Raw genomic sequence first — 6,620 nt, 5'->3', positions numbered from 1 at the left:
AGCACTTCTCCCCCTTAAGAGTTTGAAGGACGGCCTAGTACCTCATTGAGGCGCGAGCTCCCCGTCATCCAGGAACTCTATACCAGGCGGTGTCTGAGGAGGCCCAGAAAATTGTCAATGACCCCAGCCACCCAAGCCATAGACTGTTCACTCTGCTACCACGCAGCAAGCAATACCGGAGCGCCAAGTCTGGAACCAAAAGGCACCTGAACAACTTAGAAATGCCTCTTGAGCTTAGTTCAACTGGTATACCCCATCAGAACCCAAAATACAAGCTTGTTTAACACCAATGTTTATATAGCCTCAAACCATGGTTAAAATTCTAATTTTGTTGTGATGGATGGTCAGTCCTTGCATCCATAGCTCTGTTTAGGAATTTGAGAGTGGCTACATTTCTCCAGCCCCATCCCTCAGCTTTTTAGTGAAACAGTGGCAGGGAAAATGCTTTGTTATGTTTCAACAGCTGATTGCTGCTTTAAAACTGCAAACATTTCTCTTTGATGCCAAGAGGGGGGATTTTAAAATGTTCTTTCCCATGGCCCGAGACTTGGTTAGTCCAGCCATGCACTGCAGAAGTCATTGTAAAACTTCTTGTATACAATTTTATCTCACTTTAGAGTAGAAGTTGTTTTCTGATACACTATATATCCAAAAGTATGTGGACACCCCTTCAAATTAGTGGATTCGGCTATTTCAGCCAGTTGCTGACAGGTGTATAAAATCGACGAACACAGCCATGCAATCTCCATAGACAAACACTAACAGTAGAATGGCCGTACTGAAGAGCTCATTAACTTTGAACGTGGCACCGTCATAAGATGCAAACTTTCCAACAAGTCAGTTCGTGAAATTTCTGCCCTGCTAGAGCTGCTCTGAAGCAACAACGAGTGCTGAAGCGTGTAGCGCGTAAAAATCGTCTGTCCTCGGTTTCAACACTCACTTCACCATTACTTCACCATCACGGACGAATCTGAGTTTAGCGGATGCCAGGAGAACGCTACCTGCCCCAATGCATAGTGCCAACTGTAAAGTTTGGTGGAGGAGGAATAATGGTCTGGGGCTGTTTTTCATGGTTCAGGCTAGGCCCCTTAATTGCAGTGAAGTGAAATCTTAACGCTACAGCATCCAATGACATTCCAGACGATTCTGTGCTTCCAACTTTGTGGCAACAGTTTGGGGAAGGCCGTTTCCTGTTTCCTGTTTCCTGTTTCAGCATGAAAATGCCCCCATGCACAAAGCGAGGTCCATACAGAAATGGTTTGTCGAGATCGGTGTGGAAGAACTTGACTGTTCTGCACAAGCCCTGACCTCAACCCCATCTAACACCTTTAGGATGAATTGGAACTCCGACTGCGAGCCAGGCCTAATCACCCAACATCAGTGCCCGACGTCATTAATGCTCTTTTTGCTGAATGGATGTAAGTCCAGCAATGTTCCGACATCTAGTGGAAAGCTTTCCCATAAGAGTGTAGGCTGTTGTAGCAGCAAAGGGGGAGTGGAGGCTTTTATAGCAGCAAAGGGGGGACCAACTCCATATTAATTCCATGATTTTGGAATGAGATGTTCGACAAGCAGGTGTCCACATACTTTTGGTCATGTAATGTATTATGAGGGGGTCCCTGATGAATGTGCTATCACAAAATGGGTCCCCGATGCCCAAAAAGTTTGTGAACCACTGCTCTACTGTGCTCTACTGTACTGAACTGTGCCAAACTGTGCTGTGCTGTTCAAACTTGTGAAACTGAATTTAGACGCCTATGATTTGTTCAGATTTGGTCTGGTCCAGACCGAAAACGTTTTCACTTGTTTGGGGGCAGAGCTCATTATAATAATACCCAGCATGCTTTGCACGTGTTTGTTTTTACATTTTCATTTTGGTCATTCAGCATACGCTCTTATCCAGAGCGACTTACAGTCAGTGTATTAAACTAACTAACATATCACAGTCATAGCAATATTTTATTTTCTTCTGTAATCATTACTGAGAATGTTATTCTAGTTGAAGTGGTCTGTTGGTTTATTCTATGACAGGGGTTATGCAACTAAATCCATCCACCTAATGATGTTGTTTGTTGGAGCAAATGGTTGGTGGGGGGCTGGATAATAATTATAATAATTTCTCCAAAAAGAGATTGTGTTTGAAATTAACAATGATTTCTTACCTTGATTACGCTGAACTACAAATCACATAGGTCTCTTTGTTTGATTTGTGGGAATACTTGGGAACAGGCTTCCTAAATTAAATTAACTGGTGATTTTACAGTCTTGTTTGACCAAAAACTAAAACGCCCTAAAAATCATCCATTCTTATAATGTTTTTAATTACTCGACGACCGCCGTAGAACCCCTGTTGCTGAACCCTGTTCTATAGGTTGGAATACTTTGAACATAATCTCTGCCAGTTTTAAAGCTTTCGACAAGCTAACATAAGTGTATGTGACAGATGGGAGCAATAATAATTATTCGAAGATTGTAATCTTCAGGTGGCTCCTCTTTCCCATATTAAATGGATTGAATTCTTATTGTGATATAATGCTTATTTAGAATCAATGACTAAAAAAATATGTATTTTCAACTTTCATTCAGAACCAAAAATTTACCTGATGTGCATTGCACCATTCCCCGAAAATCCCAGTACATCTGGTCAGAAATGAATAGGACTACAGCACAGAGAATGCTATAACAAAGCGTTGTAAAAGACCACAGAGCACAGAAACAATGTGTAGGACGGCTACCATATGAGTAGGCAGCTGTTCACCAGCAAAGTCAACAGCAATTAAAACGACAAGAATAAAAAGATAAATGTTCTCCCTGAAGGGATTTGCCAGAATGATCAAGGTCCTCTTGAACAGTTTTCTTGTTGAGCTGGGTGAGATGGAAAAAGAGCACATGATCCTGGTGGGCTTTGTTGAAGCCATAGTGTAAGTCCTTGGCGGGGTGTCCCCCCCCCCCCCCCACACCGAGCTCTCGCCTGGAGCCACTAAATAAAGCTGAGGGATGGGGCAACAGAAATATAACCACTTTTGAATACATGTAGCCAAGGATGCAATTATGATAGTCCATTAGATCAACATCAACATTTTGGGTGATGGGGCAAGACTGTCCAGAATTTTCTCTGCAGATGGCACTATTTTAAGCCTATGTGTGTTGTAGTGGAGGCTGGTGGGAGGAGCTCATTGTAATGGCTGTAATTGAATTCATGGAACGGAGTCAAACATGTGGCTTCCATATGTTTGATGTGTTTGATACCGTTCCATTTACTCCGTTCCCACCATTACAATGTGCCCATCCTCCTATAGCTCCACCCACCAGCCGCCACTGGTGTGTTGGGTCGTTTAACATCGTTTCATTTACATGTGCAACAGTTTAGTCCCGTGACATGACTACCTTAAATGACCCGTGAAAAGCAATAAATATTGCAGATTGAACCCTGAAGAAGAACACTGGCTAGAGTTATCAATAATGATGAGCTGACAACTGGCAAACTAGCTAACTAACTAACTAATCATTATCATCATTCGGATGGCAACTGGCAGGAAATCTGCTTACACATGGTATTGGTAGTGTTAATTTATTTTAGAAGCTAGCTAGAAATTGATTGACAACTAGTTTGCTAATAGTGAGCTAGTTGCATGGACTGAGGAGGTTGGTGGCACCTTAAATGGGGAGGACGGGCTCGTGGAAATGACTGGAGCGGAATCAGTGGAATGGTATCATATATAGCCTCGCTACTGTATATAGCCTCGCTACTGTTACTTTTCACTGTCTTTTTACTGTTTTTATTTATTTACTTACCTATTGTTTACCTAATACTTTTTTTTTTTACTTAGAAATTGCACTATTGGTTAGAGCCTGTAAGTAAGCATTTCACTGTAAGGTCTACCTGTTGTATTCGGCGCAAGTGGCAAATAAACTTTAATTTGATTTGATTTGAAATACATCAAACACATGGTCCTTGGATCTTGGAGGGAATGCTCAGTGCATCTTCTCTATCTATTCTAGACCACAGACTCATCAGATGTTGGCCTATCTTTCTGATGTGCCTTATACTCAAAATGTAAGTGGTTGTTTTGATGTAAGGATACCACATTGTGGAGATGTCTAACAAACACAACTGGCCTAATGGATCTCAAGTAATCCTCACAATTTTCAAGCCCCTATAAGTACGTGAACCCCTCCATATTTTCCATATTTGTTGTGTTATGGTCTGAAAAGTGACCACATTTCATTTGTATATATATTTTTTAACCTATCTACACAACTTACTCCACAGTTATGAAGTGTGAAAAAAAACATGAGTGTTGCGTGAATAAGTAGGCCTATGTAAACCCCTGAGTGAGTACTTGATGAAAGCACCATTAGCAGCAATTAAGTCTTTTCAAACAAATCTCTACCACCTTTGCCCATGAGATTCGGGAAATATTCACCCATTATTCTTGATAAATGACTCAAGTTTAGTGAAATTGATGGACAATGATCTTCAAGTCTTGCCACAGTTTTAAGTCAGAACTGAGACCACGCAGGGACATTCAAAAACTTAATTGTAACCCTCCAGTGTAGCCTAGCCTTCTATTTTAGGTTATTGTTCTGCTAAAAGGTGACAATTATATCCCAGCATTAGGCTGAGGCAAAATGATTGGGTGATGCGTTGAGGTAGGTCGGCCCCGGATTAAAAGCTTATATTGAGAACAAAGAAATATTTCAGTATTACTAAAAAGTTCAATTGTAACAAAATATGTTAGCTACTCAGTGGTAGTAGGCAGTGGTCAACCATGGTTATTGGATCTAGGCCTTCAGTGGGAGAAAAAAAACACGCTGTACCAAACTCAAAAAATCAACAAAAAGAACATAAACATACTGTAGCTAATGTGCCCAACTGAATCAAACGGGCCTGAGGCATGCTTCAGGGTCCCACTCACACAGAGACAGCACCAGCATGGATAATGCTACCAGCAACAACAAACACACTGCTTACACAACCTATGGTAGCCTAACACCATCACCATCACACTATAACCAAAAACCAAAGAAGAAATGGATGCTGAGGTGTTCATTTCACAACCTGATCATGTTCAAGGTCAAGAGCAGAACTTTCAAGGTCAAAGGCAAGAAGTTGCTCATGGAGATATGTCAGAAGAGCACAAAAAGAACATCAAGCAGAGCCGTGACCAGCTCGTGAAAGAAGACTACCTGCTAGACTCCATGATTTTATCTTGACTTAGGGTCTTAGTTAAAGAAGGGGGAAATGTAGGACCTGACTGACTACATAGTTCATAGTTTAGTTATAGGACTACAATTACCAATGTTCATATTAACAGAAGTAACTGTTAACATCCGAACTGAGACGGATAGGCTAGCTAATGGATATCTTAGCTGACAACTATGAGCACTAACCATGTAACTTTCTGATACTTATTAAACCTTGTTATGATACTACAAGTTGTAATCATTAGCCTGAGAAATACTCCTACATCTGCCTTTTCAATATTTTTTGCCAGTAGTGTATATTCGAATGGCAGAAAATGAATGGCGGGGGATGGCTTCACGCTAACCCATTTTTTTGTTGTTATGCCTTTCCCTAATCTTAACCTTAATCACTGAAACTATACCTAACAACTTTAACCTAACCCTCATTCTTAAACCTAACCTTAAACCTTACCTTAATAAATGTTTACCCCTATGACGAAATGTAATTTTCCTGCTGCCGGTTGAATATCCACTTCCATACTATTTACAATAAGAGATTTTTCTACTGGTGAAGCCTAGCTTTTACTGGTTTTCATTCATTCCATCTCTCCCTCTGTTTCAGAAAAGGAACAAAATATTTGGAGCCGTGGAGAGGACTACCAGACTTTCATTCTGATTTGTGGGGTCAGTTCATGCACTAGCTACTCATTAGAATATGTTATTTGCAAGACCGAAAGTGTTGAAGTGAAGTGTTTCTGTATGACTGAAATGATCACAACATGGTTTTTTTCAGAGTGCAGTCATAAATGAGGACGGGTGTGGATCAATGGTCAATGTGGGCAATGTGGAGAATCTTGATGATGAGCACATGATGGTGAAGGACTTATGAATACAGATTCATTCCAAATATTGTCTTTCATACCAAAGAAAAGTAAAACATGAAAAGGGAAATGCTAACATCTCAGCTCACCTGTACAGAGAGCCTGGAGAAACCAGGCACACTGCTGCCCTCCACAGGCCCAACCTCAGACACCAAACACCAGGATAGTGACACCATAGAGCAGAGCAAAAAGTGCAGAAGCAAGACGGCAGTCAACACAACAGCAAAAAACGGCATTCATGCTAACTTTGTGGAATGCATTTTTTCGGCCCAGGCTGATCTCAGGGATCATCAGTGAATAGTACACCTATTTAAGGCCAAATCATTCATCTGTGGTTACTGTGGTTACTGTGGTACAGGTTTTGTCTAAAGCACCACCGCGCCAGAGGAGACTGTGTGCCAATGTAATATACAGTTGAAGTCGGAAGTTTACATACACCTTAGACAAATACATTTAAACTCAGTTTTTCACAATTCCTGACATTTAATCCTAGTAAAAATTCCCAGTCTTAGGTCAGTTAGGATCACCACTTAATTTTAACAGTGTGAAATG

Source organism: Salmo salar, chromosome 18 (genome assembly GCF_965601325.2).
Source record: "Salmo salar chromosome 18, fSalSal1, whole genome shotgun sequence".
NCBI classification, from domain to species: domain Eukaryota; kingdom Metazoa; phylum Chordata; class Actinopteri; order Salmoniformes; family Salmonidae; genus Salmo; species Salmo salar.
The sequence above is the reverse complement of the archived record's forward strand: the minus strand, read 5'-3'. Positions refer to the sequence as shown.